This window comes from Nomascus leucogenys, chromosome 4 (assembly GCF_006542625.1).
Source record: "Nomascus leucogenys isolate Asia chromosome 4, Asia_NLE_v1, whole genome shotgun sequence".
Classification (NCBI taxonomy): domain Eukaryota; kingdom Metazoa; phylum Chordata; class Mammalia; order Primates; family Hylobatidae; genus Nomascus; species Nomascus leucogenys.
The window spans coordinates 47,362,667-47,383,910 of NC_044384.1; the positions used below are offsets into that span (position 1 = coordinate 47,362,667).

The 21,244-nt window shown below is 37.7% G+C and overlaps 1 protein-coding gene across 2 annotated transcripts in view; it reads left to right on the forward strand.

Annotated features, from left to right (window-relative positions):
* GAREM1 (GRB2 associated regulator of MAPK1 subtype 1) overlaps positions 1 to 21,244 on the forward strand; it is a 218,292-nt gene that overhangs the window by 49,884 nt on the left and 147,164 nt on the right. The gene's annotated exons all lie outside the window — the stretch shown is intronic.

The window sequence follows — 21,244 nt, forward strand, 5'->3', positions numbered from 1 at the left end:
CTAAGACCTTGAGCTCTCAGCCTAGTGTGGAAGGCAGACCTACAAATACGAAATGTCACTGCAGTTAAAAGAACCCTGGGGAAGAGGTGTACCAGGGCCAAGGGAGTGAAAGGAAGGAATAAGTTCCATCTGTTGGATGGAAGATGGAAGGCATGCTAGCAAAGGCTTCACTGGGAATGGGAGTTAGAAGTCGGAGAAAAGCTGGAAACCATCATTCTTAGCAAACTATCTCAAGGACAAAAAACCAAACACCGCATGTTCTTACTCATAGGCGAGAATTGAACAATGAGAACACATGGACACAGGAAGGGGAACATCACACACCAGGGCCTGTTGTGGGGTTGGGGGAAGCGGGGAGGGATAGCATTAGGAGATATACGTAATGTTAAATGACCAGTTAATGGGTGCAGCACACCAACATGGCACATGTATGCATATGTAACAAACCTGCACATTGTGCACATGTGCCCTAAAACTTAAAACTGAAAGTATATAAAAAAAAAAAGTAGGAGAAAGGATAATTTTAGGCAGAGGGAAGTGTGTACAGAGGGGCAGAAGCTTTAAGGTTTGTAGTTCCAAGAACCTCAGGTAGTTTGTTTATATCACCTGCTGGAAGAGGATGATGTGCTGGAAAGGTAACTTGTGTCTAGCTTAGGAAGGTTTTGTGTGGATTTGGGAGTATCCTAGGCATTAAGGAGACTGTTAAGAAGGGAAGGAAAAACAGATCTCTTGCAAATATGACAGAGGAGACTCCAATTTCTAGCTTGGGTAACTATGGGGGAAAGGCTTTCTAGGCAACAGAATAAGCGTGAGAAAAAAAGCATGGAGGCCTGAGATAGCCCCTGGAGCTGTGCTGGTCTTTATCTGTGCACCTTTCTTTGATTCTGCCTTCTGATATACATTACCAGTGTTACTGCTGTGGCTGGGTCCTAAAGGGTTTCATGCTGCACCCCACGGCGTTTGGACTTTTTTCTTAGAGTGTTGAAGAGCCATTAAAGGTTTCAAAGCAGGGGAATGATGTGAGCAGATTGGCATTAGGAAGGTTCTCATAGCACCAGAATGGGAACCAGTTTAGATGGATATTAGAATATAATCAGCTGGGAGCTGCTGGGAGCCTGTATTAAGCCTAGAACAAAAGGGATGTGCAGAAGAGAATGGACCTGAGAGACAATGAGTTAGAACAATGACAATCATTTTAGCCAAGCTTTGTTGAGTGCTTACTGTGTACCAAGTGCCTGGTCCAAGTGCTTTGCATTTGCACACACGTTTAATCCAGCCTACAACCTTACAAAGTAGACACTATTATTATTAGTATCTGCATTTTGCTGATGAGGGAAGTGGGTTAAGTAACTTACTGGGCCTGTGCTTGACAATTATGTATAACTTTAAATATTATACAACAGCTATCAGGATTACTGAAGCTTAATATAGTTTCATTGGCCCTTTCATAATTGCCCTCCATCCAAAGGACTCTGAGTGGGACTTGAGTTTATGTCCTTTCTGAATCTCCTAGAGTATATTTATAAACATTACTCTAAATAGGTAGATGCAGCGCAGATACTGAGGAAGGAACTCCAGCTGCTGCATAAGTGAGAACAGTCTGAGGTGCCCCAAGATTGTTGGATTCTCGGAAATGAAGACAGAGCCATGGCAGAGAACTTTCATGTTTATGAAACCAATGCAGTTAAGTACTATGTGGCTGTCTTGTATCCAGCTTTGGGATTCTTTTTTTTTTTTTTTCCATTTTTGAGGAGAAGGGGGTCTCACTATGTTGCCCAGGCTGGTCTCAAACTCCTGGACTCACGCTGTCCACCTGCCTTGGCCTCCTAAAACATTGGAATACAGGCATGAGCCACTGCGTCAGCTGGGATTCTGTTCTTTGCAAATTAAATGGAAACATTTTTTACAAACTTCCCGTGGGTATATGGTTTCCCAGTGGTGGTCATTTGGATGGATGAGTGCCCCAGGGTGGCAATTCAGGGTCAGGAATAGTGAATCCATAAAGTAGGGGAGTCAGTGCCCAGCAGCAGTCGAAACCATTAGATGCATCCCGGGAGGTAGAGATGCATTGAAGTTTAAATCACAGTGCCCATTTCCCTCCATATCAGTGACCAGTAGGGCTTTTTTTTTTTTCCTGTTTTTAAATATTTTCTGGTCCCTAATATAGTTCTTTTGGCAAAAAAACAAAAAGACTTCCCTTTCTTCTTCCCCCTCCTATCTAGGGTTGAAAAGTACAGTCAAAGGAGCAAAGAAAGGAAGTCTCAAGACCTTAGCATGATGGATAGAGTAATAATTTTGAAACTATTTAAAGCTGTGATAATTATGCTCAATTAACTTTAAAAAGCCAAGTGAAATTGTTGAAAATTATTTCAAACTTTATTCTTAAAGACTAATAGGTTTTGGCTGCATTCATTTCTCAATTAAATTTATCTGAGTTTAAGGTTCTGTTTATCTCCAGAGCCTGTGGAGTGTGTTCTTTTGGCCTAGCGGCACTGTAAATGAAGCAGGCTGTACTGCTACGTGGCTCTTCCACTCACCTTAGGCAAGGTGACAACTGCTTTCGTATCATAATATCTCAAAGTATAAATGGGTTTCGGTTGCTTTTTACCCATAAAGTCTTTTTGAAAGGTAATGTATAAACACAACACTTGACCCATCATTCTCTTCAATTCTGTATCTACTCTGTACTGAAATAACGAGCTTCCTTCACGTATTAGCATGTGTGATTGGCAGAATTCTGAAATGGCTCCCTTGTACTCATCCCCTGGTGTTATGCCAGATTATGTTATGTGTATGGCAAAGGGGGATTTAAATTTTACAGATGTAATTAGGGTCCCTAATTGGTTGAACTAGTGTCTTAGTTCAGTCTGCTGTAACAAAGTCCTATAGACCAGGTGGCTTGTAAACAACAGAAATTTATTTCTCACAGTTCTGGAGGCTGGCATTCCAGGATCATGGTGCCAGTATGGTCAGGTTCTGGTGAGGGCCCTCTTGCAGATTGGAGGCTGCCAACCTCTCCTTGTATCCTCACGTGGCAGGAAGAGAATGAGAGAGGTGCCTGGGGTCCCTTCACTAATCTTACCCATGAGGGCTCTACCCTCTACTTACTTCCCAGATACCCCACCTCCTTATACCGTCACCCTTGAAGTCAGGATTTCAACATGCACTTTGGGAGAACACAAGCGTTCAGCTTATTATCCATGGAGGGAGACTATCTTGGTGGCCCGACCTAATCAGGCAAGCCCTTTGAATGCAAGAGATTTCCCTAGCTGGTCATAGAAGAGAAAGTCAGAGATATTTGAAGCCTGAGAGGGATTTAGCATGAGACAGGTTTTCTGGTGCTGAGAAGGGGATGGGGCCACTGGGCAACGACCTGAGAATAGGAATCAAGAGCAGTTTCCAGTGAATACCCAGCAAAAGGACAGGGACTTCAGTCTTAACAACTGCAACTGAATTCTTCCAACAAGAATGAGCTTAGAAGAGGACCCTGAATTCCACATGAGAATGCAGCCAGCTGACGCCTTGATTTCAGCCTGAGTGGAGAGCCCAGCCTTGGAGTGCTAGACATCTGACTATATTTAAGCTGCTAAGTTTGTGGTAACTTGTTACACAGCATTACAAAACTAACACATTATGCTTCTCTTCATTTCTGTCTACTTATGCTGATTATTGGTCTTGAGAGTTGCAGTGTTAGCATCTCTCAAGCTTACTATATGTTTTCCTTCTGTGGCCTTAAGAGCCACTGTTGCATTGAATGAAAGAGAACCCCACTCATTTCTTTCCCTTTGTCTCTTTTTGAAACCCCCAGTTCGATCTTATTGGTTCTATTGTATTATGATACTTGGTATGGATTTCAACCTCTGGGGCAGGTGGGAAAGGCCTTAACCTCTCAGTTGAGAGGTTACTTGTTAAAGTATCATCATGCTTAAAGTGATTTGAGGATACAGGTTTCTTTCCCTTTTACTTTACTGAGTTAATTCTTGGTGATTTTATGTCATGCTTACGTTATCCTTTGGAGTGGGTCTGTTATTCCCATTTCATATGTAGCAAACAAGCAAAAGAACAGTATGTGGCTATTCCATAGCGAGGTGGAATTGAGCCCTAGAACAGAGAGGTGTGTGGGATGAGTAGAGGGTGTTTACAGTACACAGCAACCAGGAGCCGTTGACTTTGGCTCATGGACTTTGACACCATGGACATCTGAGACTCATCACGGAACTCTGTAAGCATAGCAAGAAGAAAGTCACTAATTTTGACTGTCTCACAAGGGAGAAAAGAACATGGGTTGCTCTATTATATGTATGTGATTATTCTATTTTAGTCTCCTTGGTGTTTTTAGACACTTTATCTACTTTCCTCTTGCATCTAGAAAATATTGAAATGGAAATATTGAAAAACATGAGATGGAAGAAAATATTCTCTCTCATTTTATTAAGTTGATGGAGAATTGGAATGGGGTAGAAAGTTTTCCATATTCATTTTTTTTAATTTTGTGCGTACATGGTAGGTGTATATCTTTATAGGCTACATGAGATATTTTGGTACAGGCATGCAGTATATAATAATCACATGGAAAATTGGGTATCTCCTCAAGCGTTTCTCCTTTGTGTTACAAATATTCCAATTATACTTTTAGTTATTTTAAAATGTACAATTAAATTATTAATATTATTGACTATAGTCCCCCTGTTGTTCTATAAATACTAGGTCTTATTCTTTATTACTTTTTTTGTGTGTGTCCATTAACCATCCCCACCTTCTTCCCACCCCCACTACCTTTCCCAGCCTCTTGTAACCATGCTTCTATGTGCTGTCTTCATGAATTCAGTTGTTTTGATTTTTAGATCCCACAGATAAATGAAAACATAGGATGTCTGTCTTTCTGTGCCTGGCTTATTTCACTTAACATAATGACCTCCAGTTCCACCATTTTCTTGTAATGACAGGATCTCATTCTTTTTTATGGCTGAATAGTACTCCATTGTCTGTAAGTTCCACATTTTCTTTATCCATTCATTTGCTGATGGATGCTTAGGTTGCTTCTGCATCTTGGCTGTGATGAACAGAGCTGCAGCAAACATGGGAGTGTAAATACCTCCTTGTTATACTGATTTCCTTTCTTTTCTATCTATACCCAGCAGTGGGATTGCTGGATCATATGTTAGCTCTATTTTTAGTTTTTTGAGGAGCCTCCAAACTGTTCTCTAAAGTGGTTGTACTAATTTACATTACTACCAACAGTGTATGAGGGTTCCCTTTTTTCCACGTCCTTGCCGGCATTTGTTACTGCCTGACTTTTGGATAAAAGCCACTTTAACTGGGGTGAAATGGTATTTCATTGTAGTTTTGATTTGCATTTCTCTGATAATCAGTGATGTTGAGCACTTTTTCATATACCTGTTTGCCATTTGTATATCTTCTTCTGAGAAATGTCCATTCAAATATTTCGCCCATTTTTTAATTGGATTACTAGATTTTTTTCCTATAGAGTTGTTTGAGCTCCTTATATATTCTGGTTATGAATCCCTTGTCAGATGAGGAGTTTGCCCATATTTTCTCCCATTCTGTGGGTTGTCTTCACTTCATTGATTATTTTCTTTGCTGTGCAAAAAGCCTTTTTACTTTATGTGACTCCATGTGTCCATTTTTGCTTTGGTTGCCGGTGCTTGTGGGGTATCACTCAAGAAATCTACAGTCCAGTGTCCTGGAGAATTTCCCCAGTGTTTTCTTTTAGTAGTTTCATAGTTCGAGGTCTTAGATTTCAGTCTTTAATCCATTCTGATTTGAATTTTATATATGGCAAGAGATAAGGGTCTAGTTTCATTCTTCTGCATATGGATGTCTAGTTTTCCCAGCACTGTTTATTGAAGAGACTGTCTTTCCCTCAGTGTATGTTCTTGGAACCTTTGTCAAAAATGAGTTCATTGTAGGTGTGTGGATTTGATTCTGGGTTCTCTGTCCTGTTCCATTTGTCTGTGTGTCTGTTTTTATGCCATTAGTACCATGCTGTTTTGGTTACTGTAGCTCCGTAGTATTAATATAATTTGAAGTCAGTTAGTGCGATGCCTCCAGTTTGTTCTTTTGCTCAGGATAGCTTTGATTATCCTGGGTCTTTTGTGGTTCCAAATAAATTTTAGGATTGTTTTTCTGTTTCTGTGAAGAATGACGTTGGTATTTTGCTAGGGATTGTGTTAAATCTGCAGATTGCTTTGAGTAATATGGGCATTTTAACAACATTGATTCTTTCAATCCATGAACAGGGAATATCTTTCATTTTTTTGTGTCCTGTTCATTTCTTTCCTCAGTGTTTTATGGTTTTCATTGTAGAGATCTTTTACTTCTTTTGTTAAGTTAATTTCTAGGTATTTAATTTTATTTGTGGCTATTGTAAGTGATTGCTTTTTTGATTTATTTTTCAGATTGTTCACTGTTGGCATATAGAAATGCTGTTGATTTTTGTATGTTGATTTTGTATCCTGGAACTTTACCAAATTTGTTTATCAGTTCTAATAATTTTTTGATGGAGCCTTTAGTTTTTTCCAGATATAAAATCATATATCATCTGCAAACAAGGACCATTTGACTTTTTCCTTTCCGATTTGGATGTTCTTTATTTCCTTCTCTTGTGTGATTGTTCTAGTTAGGACTTCCAGTACTATGTTGAATAACAGTGGTAACAATGGACATACTTGTTGTGTTCCAGATTTTAGAGGAAAGGCTTTCAGTTTTCCCCCATTCAGTAGGATACTAGCTGTGGGTCTGTCATATATGGCTTTATGATGTTGAGTTCTGTTTCTTCTATACCCAGTTTTTTGAGGGTTTTTTTTATCATGAAGGGATGCTGAGCTTTATCAAGTGATTTTTCAGCATCAGTAAAATGACCGTATGGTTTTTGTCCTTCATTCTGTTGATATGATGTGTCACATTGATTGATTTCTGTGTGTTGAACTGTCCTTGCATCCCTGGGATAAATCCCCCTTGGTTATGATGAATGAGCTTTTCAGTATATTGTTGAGTTTAGTTTGCTAGTATTTTGTTGAAGATTTTCTGCATCAATACTCATCAGAGATAATGGCCTGTTGTTTTTTGTCTGTTTGTTTGTTTTAATGTGCCTTTGTCTGGTTTGGTTATCAGGGTAACACTGACCTTGTAGAATGAGTTTGGAAGTATTGCCTCTTCCTCTATATTTTTTCAGAACAGTTTGAGTATGATTGGTATTAGTTTTTCTTTAAATGTTTGTTAGAATTCAGCAGTGAAGCCATTAGGTCCTGGGCTGTTATTTAATAGGAGACTTTTATTATGGCTTTGATCTCGTTACTTGTTATTAGTCTGTTCAGATTTTGATTTCTTCTTAATTCAGTCTTGGTAGATTGTATATGTCTGGGAATATATCCATTTATTCTGGATTTTCCAATTTATTGGCTTGTAAGTTGCTCATAGATTGTATATGTCTGGGAATATATCCATTTATTCTGGATTTTCCAATTTATTGGCATATAAGTTGCTCATAGATTGTGTATGTCTGGGAATATATCCGTTTATTCTGGATTTTCCAATTTATTGGCATATAAGTTGCTCATAGTAGCCACTAATGATCCTTTGAATTTCTGTGGTATCAGTTGTAATATCTCCTTTTTTTATTTCTAATTTTACTTATTTGAGTCTTCTCCCTTTTTTTCTTAGTCTGGCTAAAGGTTTGTCAATTTTGTTTATCTTTTCAAAAAGCCAACTTTTCGTTTCATTGGTATTTTGTATTGTGTTCTATATTTCAAATTCATTTATTTCTGCTCTGATTTTTATTATTTCTTATACTAATTTGGGGTTTTGTTTGCCCTTGCTTTTCTAGTTCTTTAAGATGCATCACTGGGTTATTAATTTGAAGGTTTTTTCCTTTTTGATATAGGCATTTATAGCTATTAACTTCCCTTTTAACACTGCTTTTGCTGTATCCCATAGGTTTTAGTATGTTGTGTTTCCATTGTCGTTTGTTTCAATACATTTTTAAATTTTCTTCTTGATTTCTTCATTGACCCATTGGTCACTCAGGAGCATGTTGTTTAATTTCCATGTGTTTATATAGTTTCCAAAATTTCTCTTGTTATTGATTTGTAGGTTTATTCAGTTGTGGTCAGAAGAAGGTGCTTGATATTATTTCAGTTTTTTTTGCATGTTTTAAGACTTATTTTGTGACCTAGCCTTTTTTTTAATGTAACCACATACTTCAGGTAAACTTCTTCAATTAGATTGCCCTTGTCTGAAAAAAATAACTGATATGTTTATAGATGCTTAATGATATTCCAACTGTCTCTCTTTCTTCAGGTCTATATACTCATCTATCTGTCTGAGAAAGTTTAGAAAATAGTCACTGGATCAAGTTGACACAGTGATTTGCTGATGGATCTTGGTGAAGGAGAGTCCTTACATTTATTGAGCCAAGCTGTACTGATCCCTTATTTTGTCATTGTCTGTGAAAACCTTAAAATGTTATTCCAATTTGATGTAATTTAAACTTTGCAAATAGCAACCTTTTATCTATAATTTTTTGTATACTTTCAGTCATTAAAATAGATTTTTCACTTAAAAAAAAGTATATGTGTATACAATACACTTGTGAACTCTCACAGCTATAGCTTGCCTCCCCTCAAGCCAGATAAATATTCCATGTCTCAGATGACAAGTTTAGGAAATATTCCTATGTAAGTATGACTAAGTGTCAAAGTGATTTTCTTTTGTTACATTTTGCCCCAGAAAATTATACTAGTAATTTATTTGTAAGCAGTATAATTGCTTGGGAATGTAACTAACCACAGTACCGATTTAATTGATGATATCTTTCAGTCAGTATCTGTAAACTCCTGGGGTTTGTTTTGGTGAGGTTTTTTTTTTCCTCATTATCTTTAGAGTTTTAAAAAGAAATGATAGCTGTTTTGTTTTCCAGTTCAATTTTAAGAAGTTGCACCCTACTTAACAGAGACACTTTTTTATTTCTTTTAGGCCTATTGTATCTTTATAGACCTATCTATAAAACGTAATGATCTGTTTTTTTTAGTGTTTGCTTATTTCCATTATTTTGATATAGTGTCCTTTCATGTTGAACTTTTTTATTGTGTGTATTTTGAAGTCATAGATGTAGAATGTCATCTAGCCGCTGTCTTCAGGGCAACCCACCTGGCAAAATAAAATAATCTTCATTTTTCTTATTAACCCTCTGTTATGTGTACAGAGAATATTAGAATTCAGTGGTTTTATATATTGATACTGGAAACATTAGGTTTTCAGCATTGACATTTATATGAGTCTTTGTTTCTTTCAAGTTTTATGTGGTTTTGTTTTTAAGGCTAAGCAGTATTTTTGGAAATCTACTTAATGTGAGTGACTCCCCCAAACTGTCAAATATGTAGTTGAAATATTTTTCTGAAGACTATATGTTTGGTATTACTTCTGGTACAATGAATTATATTTTATAATTTGATTCTTTTGTATTTTATGTTTGTTTTATTTGTCACATAATAAAGTTCAAAGGAAGCTATGCCAGATTTGAAACTGACACTGAAAATCCATAACGTTTGACCGGTGGCTCAGTTTATCCTCTTGAAATAAAATTGTTGGGTTTTACGTGACATTAACACCCTGATGAAAATCACTCCTTAATTTTGTTAGTTGAATTGAAACATAAAGTTCAAGCCATTGCACCTTAGTGCATTTTCTCATTAGACACAGAAGCTGAATTATTTACCTGAGCCAGGCTAATAAGGTAAAGGGAACTGATTGAAGAAGAAAATAAAACCAAAGTCACCAGGCACAATGGTTCATGCCTGTAATCCCAGCACTTTGGGAGGCCGAGGTGGGCAGATCACTTGAGGTCAGGAGTTCGAGACCAGCCTGGCCAGTGTGGTGAAACCCCATTTCTACTAAAAATACAAAAATTAGCTGGGCGTGGTGGCACTCACCTGTAATCCCAGCTACTCGAGAAGCTGAAGCACGAGAATTGCTTGGACCCGGGAGACGGAGGTTGCAGTGAGCCAAGATTGCTCCACTGCACTCCAGCCTAGGTGATGGAGTGAGACTCTGTCTCAAAACAAAACAGAACAAAAAACCGAAGTCGTATTTGTTGAGAGACTTCTATCTATACAGTACTATATTGAGTCCTTTATATTTGTTCTCATAAAAGCATCTCAACTTCCTTATGTAATTATTAATACTATTATTTTAAATGTGAGAACACTGAGGCTCAAGAAGTTATTTGCCCATGATCATATAGTTAATTAATAATAGAACCATGCTTTGGGAGGCCAAGGTGGGAGGATCTCTTGAGGCCAGGAGTTTAAAACCAGCCTGGGCAACATAGGGAGAGATCCCGTCTCTATAAAAAATAAAAAGCATTATCCAGTGTGGCAGTGCATACCTGTAGTACCAGCAATTTGGAAGGCTAAGGCAGGAGAATCATTTGAGCCCAGGAGTTCATGGCTGCATTGAGCTGTGATCATGCCAGTGCACTCCAGGCTGGGCAACAGAGTGAGACTGTCTCTAAAAATATATAAATAAATATAAATAAACCACAATTTCAACTAAATCTGGCTGAAAATCCAATCCTAGGCTATTTCTGAGAGAAAGCACACTGTGTCTCACCTACCAGGTGGAATAATAAATACATTTAAGTTACTGGAAGCAGAGAGTTGGGGATGGAGAGGTTGGGATCTTAGAAACATGCCTGGTCATTTGGCGTCCGATGTCTAGTAGAGCCTGAGATGACACCTGTCTGCTTCTGTGATTCTCTTACTTTCTCTGTCTTTTGTGTGCCTTTTATGGTGTGAGCATCTCTTCACACAGTGTTATAAATACACACATTGCACAAACCAAATGCATCATCTTACTACCTGTCCAACAGTGGAGGACAAACTGGATGTATCAGACTTATTGAGAGGAATGTCTCTATATTGTAGTTTAATGGATTTTCAAAGAATTTTTTATGTAAATCTGAGCCCCCTCTCTCACCTGCCTGCCTGAAATATTCCATGGTATGTGTCAGGCCTTGTGTTGGAGATTTAGTATATTATGAATGTTTGCAGAAATACTGGTACTACAGTTGCTCATCTGTTTTTCTGAAAGTTCCCTGGCGTAGAAATCTTGTCTTTTAAATACTAGTTACAGTGCAGTATTTCAGGGTGTAAAATTTCAGATTTGAATTAAGTAGGCATACTTCTGTTTCATACAGCAGGAGTCTATTATATGTAATTCCTGGTCATTTTACTGTTGAGAAAGGAGTCTTTTGTCCAAGGGTTCATTTGAAAAGAGGTAATAATATATCCCTAATCTTTTTTCTCTTTTGTTTCATGCATTCCTTTTTGCTTAGATTTCACCATGAAGTTCTTTGACTTCATTACTACATATTGCTTTGTCTAGATTAATCTCGATTTTCTTCTTTTCTTGCTGGGATTTCACAGTAAACTGTAAAATGTAGAAACAAAATTATTCCACTTGCTTGGAGTTCAGGATTATAGTCTTTGGGCCTTTGAGTAAAGTACTCACCCAAAAATAGGATTTTAATATAGCTTTGTTGATGTTTAAGGTAGGAAGAGATCAATAGAAAATACTTGAAAAAAGTTTTTTTTCTTATATACTCTGCTTTCTTTGAGGGGCTTAAATGTTTAAAATCTGAGTGCTTAATTTATATTTAGACTTAGTTGAACATACACCAATTTATACCTAAGATAGTTCACGTAGAAAGCAGTTTTTACACACCTGCTCTATTGCCTAGTGGTCTTGTGGAATGCAAACAGCAGAAAAAGAGATGATGTTGAGCCAAAAGAGCTGATGGGTTAATTGGGGAGATGAGGGTTTCTGCTTGTTTCATGCTGTACACTCCAAGGAAAGATAGGCACTATGGAGACTTAAGTGCATCTTTAGCACTTACTCTTTCATTACTTTTCTAAACATTTTATACTTCTAGTCAATATAGGAATTAGAAGTCAATTTTAGATTAGTCAACATTATATGACAGCAGATACATAGCTTAACTTAATCAGAATGTTTTCCCAGAACAAAAATATTTTGAGGGTTACAAAGGAAAAAACCTTTCTGATTTGATTGGCATATAGATTCCGCTCCCAAAAGTTAAGTTGCTTTCCTTTAAATTTTTGGACATTTTCAGAAAACAGGGAGCTCCTAATCATGGGTTGCACTAGAATTTCTGTGCTGCATGTTTAAGGCCTGAGGTACAAGAGGAGGGATTGAGAGTTGGTTACTGGGTATTTAGTCTTAACAATGGTCAAATGGATACAGAAGCCACAGTCTGTGCAGTGGCTTTCCCTTTCTGTTGTACTCACTATTGGGTATCAGTCAGGTATTAATGCTGACATTAAGTTCTCCTGCTGATGGTAAATTCTAGGACAGATGTTTCATCTGTATTCCTCACAATTTTTGCCATTAATATAAAAGCACTCATTGTTTTTCTGTCTGCATTAGGGATACTTGATATCACCCCATTTAGACTTATGCCCCTGACTTAGTTTTATCAATAACTTAGAATCAGAGCACATAATATATACGAATTTAACCTTTCAAATTGTGAGTTAACAAATACCTCTTTTTTGTAAATAGACACAAGTAAGGAGTTTTTTTTATTAAAGGTGTGACAATATTTTTAGTGATTTTAGGGTAATCTTGGCTTTCTGAAGTAATCTAGAGTTAGTAAAAGTAATACAGCCTCTACAATCAGAAACTAGTTAGGAAGCTTGAAAGAATATATTGGAAGCGTAATATTGATAAATACTATAAACCCAATGGAATTATTTTGAAGTTGGAAAAAATTAGATACCAAACCTTGTTCAAAATTTACAATCTAGAACCAGGCTTAGACAGTACTTCCTTAGATTGACACTTTTAGTAGAGTTAGTTTTTTTTTTTTTTTTAAAAAAAAAAGACAAAACTCCAGTTTTGTGTGTTGAAAGTAGTTCATATATTTTGATTGAGTCATGCACGCATTGCAATATTTAAACTTTATTTAAATGCTCCTGTGCGTCAGTTTCAGCTTGGACTCAAGTCACAGAGACCCAAAGTGAAGTCTAGCTAGGAAATCTGAGGTTGATACGTTGCCCAGGATGGCAGGGACCCAGGTTTTTTCTCAGTTGTTGCTTTTTCTTGGCCTCAATTCCAGTCCTAACTTCCCTTCAAGGTCTCAGATGGTCGCTGCCACTCTAGTAATGTCAGAAGAATAAAGAGGGAAGAGAAGGGCACATTATCTTTAAAGCTAGATCTTGGTTGCCACTTATGTTCAGCATTGTACTGGAGATTCTAGCTAGGGCTATTAGGCAAGTAGAAGTAAAAACATGGCATCCAGTTTGGAAAAAGAGAAGTAAGACTATGTCTTTTCAGAGATGACATGAATTTGTATACAGAAAATCCTAGGGAATCTATTTGTTTTTTGTTTGTTTGTTTTTGAGACAGAGTTTCACTCTTGTTGCCCAGGCTGGAGTGCAATGTTGCGATCTTGGCTCACTGCAACCTCCTCTCAGAACCACTGTCACCATCTTCCTAAAGGCTGCAGATCCTTCTCACACACAGGGACCATTGGCCCTGAGACAAGCAACTATGTTCTCATCTTTACATGTGATTAGAACAGGACAGCAACTAAGCTCAAGTGACACTGTTGTTCTCTATAGTGGTTGCTTTTCCAGGGCCCTTTCTCTGTACCACAACATGTGTCTTAGGATCCACAAAATGACAGCACCCGGTAGTGGGCGGGATTGTTGAAGTGAATGAGAGTAGAAACGTAGGCACTTGCTTGCATAGTGTTGGAGGATCATTTGGGATAGCTGAATGTTAGAGGTGACTTTTAGCATAGTAATAAAATTATTCATTGGGTCTGCTCAGATTTAGGACACTGATTTTCTTTTACATTCCTGGTATCTGTGCCAGAAACTTTGTCTTTTTAAAATCCATACTATGCTTTGCAGGAAGCTTTTATCATCAGGTGGCTTCAGATAGTTTTATTTGATTGATACCAGTGTCCGTTCCTTCCTCTTCAGTCTTATACTTTCTTATAATACCTCAACCATTGGGCTAAAAGCAGCTTCTTCTCTTGTTCCTAGAGCTTTCTTTTCCCACTGAAGAAATTTTGGTTTCTTCAGTTTCCATTGACTTCAATTATTACCTGTACTTCAGTGATTTCCTGTAAACCACATCCTTCCTGATCACTTTATCATTTCTCCCTCTTAAAACTTAGTTGCCAATTAGTTATTTCTTTCAGAGTTCTTCTCCTCTTTTTTGACTTTCTGTTTGGAACACCTTGCTGCCTTTTCGCAGACAACATTTTCATTTTTTGATTTCATGATTGTTCTTTCATTGTTTTATAGCAGTTTTCTATGATTTCACCTCTTTCCCCCCACCTCACACCGTTTCTTTACTCATCATGTCATTTGATTATAGTCAATTGGGACAGAGAAATACTCCCAGAATGTCATGTTGTATTCTCACAGTAAACAGTTCTTGTTTGTTTACAAGACAGTAAAACAACTAGGACATCATTTATTTTAAATGTTTGAGGATGCTAGGCTGGGCGCGGTGGCTCACGCTTGTAATCCAAGCACTTTGGGAGGTTGAGGTGGGCGGATTGCTTGAGTCCAGGAGTTTGAGACAAGCCTGGGCAACATGGCGAAACCCCGTCTCTACAAAAAAGAAAAATAAAAAATAATGTTTGAAGATGCTAATTAAATAGCGTTTAATTATATCCCTCAGTTTATAGAATCAAATGTAACTAAAAGAATAAGGAGTGGAGTTTTTTAGCCTAAGCCACCTTTGCAAGGTGAAGGGTAAGTTTGTGTGTATGAAGAATAGTTAGAAGGAACAGCCTGTGTAATAAAACTTTTGTGATTATTAGAAGACCGCTGGTGTTGAGGATTATGTATACAGATGTTTTAGTTTGGGTAGGCTAACTACTGTAACAAAGAAAGAAAATTACAACACATCACAGGCATAATATCACAGTAGAATGGTATTTCTTACATAACAACTCATTGTGTGGTCCAGGCATAGTTAGGTGATTTGTTCGAGTATGTCTGAATTGAGGAACCCAGCCTGCTGGCAGCTGTGCTATCTTCACTTTGTTCCAAGGTATTCCTGAGAATCAACATTTAGCCACTGGTTGAGAAAAGAGCACAGAGGATAGCTTGTGAGCCAGGTTTCATGGATAAGGCCAGGACAGGAAGTAGGAAATGTCATTTCTCTTCATATATCATTGGCTAGAACTCAGTGACATGGCACATTTAACTGCAAGGGCAGTTAGGGATTGTGGTCTACTGTGCACTTGGAAGGAAGAGGATGCTTACTTGGTAGTCAGCCCCTTCCAATGAAGGTATTTTGAAAAAAGTTTAAATTGTAAGGGAAGGCCGGGCTCGGTGGCCCAAGCCTGTAATCCCAGCACTTTGGGAGGCCAAGGTGTGTGGATCACTTGAGGTCAGGAGTTTGAGACCAGCCTGGCCAACATGAAAAAACCCTGTCTCTACTAAAAATACAAAAAATAGCCAGGCATGGTGGTGCACGCCTGTAATCCCAGCTACTCCAGAGGCTGAGGCAGGAGAATCACTTGAACCTGGGAAGCGGAGGTTGCAATGAGCCAAGATCGCACCACTGCACTCCAGCCTGGGTGATAGAGTGAGATTCTGTCTCAAAAAAAAAAAAAGAAAGAAAAAAAGAAACAAAAAATTGTAAGAGAAGTACAGTGGTTTGGGTATTTAACTGACTCAGTAAGTTTCCTTTCTACATGAAAAGAACAAGTAAACATAATTAAAATTATGCCACACTATTAAAAGAGGAAGAATAAGTACAGTATTATCACTTGAACAGCTTTCCTTTTGATATTGGTAAAATAATGCACAACTGTTAAATTTATAATAAGTGCCAACACAGAAATCATAGAACTTATTAAATTATTCATTGTTTAATAGATTTAGCTATGACATAAGGAATAGTTTATGTCTGTGACAGATAAAAACAATATCAAGTTCAGCCAATCTGATTCTTATTATATATGTACTAACAAATCAAATTATTTCAGTGGGGCCATATTAGTCAACAACTATTTAAATGTCCACTACAGACAAGGCTCTACCACAGTGCTGAGAAAAAACCAGACTAATGAGGAATAAAAACATTGTTTAAAAAGAAAAATCTGTCATATAAGATTATATATTTGCAAAGTTAGGTATTTCGGAGTTGAAAGGATTAAACATGCATGCCTTCTGCAGGGATACAGCTTCAGATGGTTGACCTAACCAGTTACTCTGATGTGAAATACAATACTCTAAGTACAAAGAAACACAAATGTGGAAAAAAAGAACCTTAATATACTAGCACACAACTTATAGAATTAACTAAAATCACATATACTTGCCTTTTCTTTGTTCTGTCAACCAGGGTTTTTTTTTTTGTGCAACATAAGAATAGCAAGAAACAAACCCAAAAACCCAACATGAGCGTGTGTCTTGTTTTGTTCTCTGGATTCATCCCAACCTTAAGAGAAAACTCATCAGCAGTTAAGCTAACAAGTTGATTATCAACATATTATATTTAGTCATCCGAATGTATTTTGTCTTCATGTTTAAATATAAAAAAGCATTCAATAGAGATTTGGGTTCTGCTGTGACAGATGTTACATAACTACTTACATTGATTCACAACCATCCTAAGTAATTCACAAGGGTGCTTTAATTCATAAAGGCACTATAGTTATGCAATAATTCAGATACATTCAACTGTAATGAAGGTAATGACAATTTGGACAAAGCTGAAATACTTACAATTAGCATAAAAAAATAAGATTCACTATCCAGGGAGAAATATTCTAAATAAAGATTAACAGCATGTTATGGTCCTGCATACCTTTGTTCCTTATCCCCTACAACCATGTTTCTCAAAGTTGGTGAATGTATAGACCAGTTTTAAAATGGAAAAAAATGCTTGTAATTTCTACAGGTTAAGTTATCGTTACTGTGTTGGCCTTTAAATATTAATACATAAACATTAAAAAGTTTATCTAAGATTCGTGTACTCATAGCTCTAAAACAAACTTATAAATTCAGCATAGACTGTAAGCAAAGCCATAAAATCAGTGCAGTTTAAATGAGTAGGATTAGGACCAGGGCTGGGCACAGTGGCTCACACCTGTAATCCCAGCACTTTGGGAGGCTGAGGCAGGAGGATCACTTGAGCCTGGGAGGTTGATGCTGCAGTGAGTTGTGATTGGACCACTGCACTCCAGACTGGGCAACAGAGCGAGAACCTATCTCAAAACTAAAGCAAAGAAAGATTAGGATCAGGAAGACATTCACAAAGGTAGCACTTGAGTTAGGGTGAGGAACTGGGTAAATAAGGGTTGAGAGATAAAGGCCAAGGCAAAGAAACTGAAGTGAGCAGAGGGCTCGTATAAGTGAGAGTACAGCATATATGTAAACAGAGAACAGTCCCTTTGGGTTTTGTGTAGTTTGGGAGCGGGAGGGGGTAACTATTAGAAGTAAATCATGGGGACCTTGAGTATTGGACTCAGGGCCTCATTGTATATAAATGGAACTGTTGAAGGCATGTGAGTAGTACTACATTTTCATTTTTTAAAATGTTATCTGCAGCAATACTTAAATACATTAGGAGAATGAAAAGACTGAGGCCAGGCACAGTGGCTCACTCCTGTAATCCCAGCACTTTGGGAGGCCGAAGCAGGCAGATCACTTGAGGCCACGAGTTTGAGACCAGCCAGGCCAACATGGCAAAACCTAAAAATACAAAAATTAGCTGGGTGTAATGGTACATGCCTGTAATCCCAGCTACTCGGGAGGCTGAGGCACGAGAATCGTTTGAACCTGGGAGGCAGAGGTTGCAGTGAGCTGAGATCACATCACTGTACTTCAGCCTGGGCAACAGAGCAAGACTCTGTCTCAATAAAAGAAAAAGAAAGAAAAGATTGAAAATCCAGCCAAAAGGTCCACTCCACGAGCACAGGTACATGGTTCATTACCAAGTTTCCAGGTCCTAGAACATAACTGGCCCTCAGTAAGTGTGTGTTGATTGAATATATGATGCTTAATGAAGGGCGTGGGGACATCTAGTTAGAAATGTGTAGGAAATGAAGTCCAGAATAGGACTCAGAATAAAAGTTAGCAACTAGTATTAGCAAGGATTTAGGATTGTCTACAGCTAATTGAATCCTTGAGAAATATGTAAGATTGTAGAGGAGACAGGGTGAACAGGCTAAGGGTGGAGCCTTGATAGCTGCTACGGTTATAGCAAATGTCAAGGAGAAAGCACTGAGAGAAAATAGCAAGAAGGGATCAGAAAGGTGACTCAGGAGATCTGTTGGCCCAGAAGCCAAAGGAGCAGAAAAGAAAATTACCCATTTGTGCATGTCTGGCTTATAAATATTTATTTTGGATTTTGAAATTGAATCCTTTTTTTTTAAGCAGACTAACTTTGAAGGTTTCATGGATTCTAGTTATCCTAGTGTTAAAAATTATTTTAACAGGTAGGTAAGAATGTTGAAACGATCAAGGTCAAATGGGGCAAGTAAAATCCAAGCATATCCCAAAAGCATGTTAAATGTGGGGAAATTTTAGGATGGCATTCACATATTTTGGAATTTAACATGCAGTTCTAAGACGTCTCATTACTACATCATTGAGTTTAAACATATAAATTTTAGTACATTATATGTAGTAGTTAAGCAACAGAATAATTATATCAAAAAATTATTTACTTTATGAATTCATTTAGTATAATGTCTCTATTAGTGGCCTACCCTAGGATATTTTAAGTGATTATATTAAGTTTTATTTCTAGACAATTTTTCTGGAACTTATTTTGCCTAAAGCAGGCACACAGCTCAGTTAAAATAAAAAAAGACATAAGCTCAAAAATAGGCATTGGTTTCTTACTACTTTATGGCTTTAAAAATCATTCTGAATCCTCTTGCTGAAGTGTTTACTACACCAGCTAGCAGTAGGACTTAACATTATATTTTCATTTTGATTAACTTGACTGCAGTTGTTTCTTGGCTGCCTCTTTAGAGCCCACTGTGGGATAAAATTAAAACAGTTTTTATGATACAACAATTTAGTTGCAGAAAACAACATTTTTTTCCCCCTGAATGGCAGTGTGTTCTACCTCTGGGTTTTCTGCATACGCCCCATGGCTCTGGTTTCTTTCTTCTCCAGTCCATCTTTTAGAGTTCCACCAGATTAATTTTTCTAAAGCAGAGCTTTGGCCATCTTCTCATCCAAAACCCTTCAGTGGTTCCCTTTGCCTCTCTCTTATCTAAGCCCAACTCATTCTTCAAAGAAAGAGCAGCTCACATGCTGTATTTGCCCTCTTACATTTTTCTTGATTTCCTCTGCTGAAGTCCCGATCTCTGTTCTACATTTCTTTTTTTTTTTCTTTTTTAAGACCATTATCTGGAACATAGTAAGTACTTAAAAAAAACTTAGCAGTTACTAAGTGTCTACATCCATCTTCTTTTTATTTCTTTTTTTATATTCAGTTCATCTTTATTATTTTCTTTATTTTTATACATTAAGTTCTAGGGTACATGTGCACAACGTGCAGATTTGTTACATATGTATACCTGTGCCATGTTGGTGTGCTGCACCCACTAACTTGTCATTTACATTAGGTGTATCTCCTAATGCTATCCCTCCCCCTCCCCCCACCCCATGACAGGCCACGGTGTGTGATGTTCCCCTTCCTGTGTCCAAGTGTTCTCATTGTTCAATTCCTACCTATGAGTGAGAACATGCAGTGTTTGGTTTTTTGTCCTTGCAATAGTTTGCTCAGAATGATGGTTTCCAGCTTCATCCATGTCCCTACAAAGGACACAAACTCATCATTTTTTATGGCTGCATAGTATTCCATGGCGTATGTGTGCTACATTCTCTTAATCCAGTCTATCATTGTTGTACATTTGGGTTGGTTCCAAGTCTTTGCTATTGCGAATAGTGCCGCAATAAACATATGTGTGCATGTGTCTTATAGCAGCATGATTTATAATCCTTTGGGTATATACCCAGTAATGGGATGGCTGGGTCAAATGATATTTCTAGTTCTAGATCCTTGAGGAATCACCACACTGTCTTCCACAATGGTTGAACTAGTTTATAGTCCCACCAACAGTGTAAAAGTGTTCCTTTTTCTCCACATCCTCTCCAGCACCTGTTGTTTCCTGACTTTTCAATGATCTCCATTCTAACTGGTGTGAGATGGTATCTCATTGTGGTTTTGATTTGCATTTCTCTGATGGCCAGTGACGATGAGCATTTTTTCATGTGTCTGTTGGCTGCATAAATGTCTTCTTTGGAGAAGTGTCTGTTCATATCCTTCACCCACTTGTTGATGGGGTTGTTTGTTTTTTTCTTCTAAATTTGAGTTCATTGTAGATTTTGGATATTAGCCCTTTGTCAGATGGTTAGATTGCAAAAATTTTCTCCTATTCTGTAGCTTGCCTGTTCACTCTGATGGTAGTTTCTTTTGCTGTGCAGAAGCTCTTTAGTTTAATTAGATCCCATTTGTCAATTTTGGCTTTTGTTGCCATTGCTTTTGGTGTTTTAGACATGAAGTCCTTGCCCACGCCTATGTCCTGAATGGTATTGCCTCGGTTTTCTTCTAGGGTTTTTATGGTTTTAGGTCTAACATGTAAGTCTTTACTCCATCTTGAATTAATTTTTGTATAAGATGTAAGGAAGGGGTCCAGTTTCAGCTTTCTACATATGGCTAGCCAGTTTTCCCAGCACCATTTATTAAATAGGGAATCCTTTCCCCATTGCTTGTTTTTGTCAGGTTTGTCAAAGATCAGATGGTTATAGATGTGTGGTATTATTTCTGAGGGCTCTGTTCTGTTCCATTGGTCTATATCTGTTTTGGTACCAGTATCATGCCATTTTGGTTACTGTAGCCTTGTAGTATAGTTTGAAGTCAGGTAGCATGATGCCTCCAGCTTTGTTCTTTTGGCTTAGAATTGACTTGGCAGTGCAGGCTCTTTTTTGGTTCCATATGAACTTTTTTTAAATTTGATTTTATTATTATTATACTTTAAGTTTTAGGGTACATGTGCACAATGTGCAGGTTTGTTACATATGTATACATGTGCCATGTTGGTGTGCTGCACCCATTAACTCGTCATTTAGCATTAGGTATATCTCCAAATGCTATCCCTCCCTCCTCACCCCACCCCACAACAGTCCCCGGAGTGGGATGTTCCCCTTCCTCT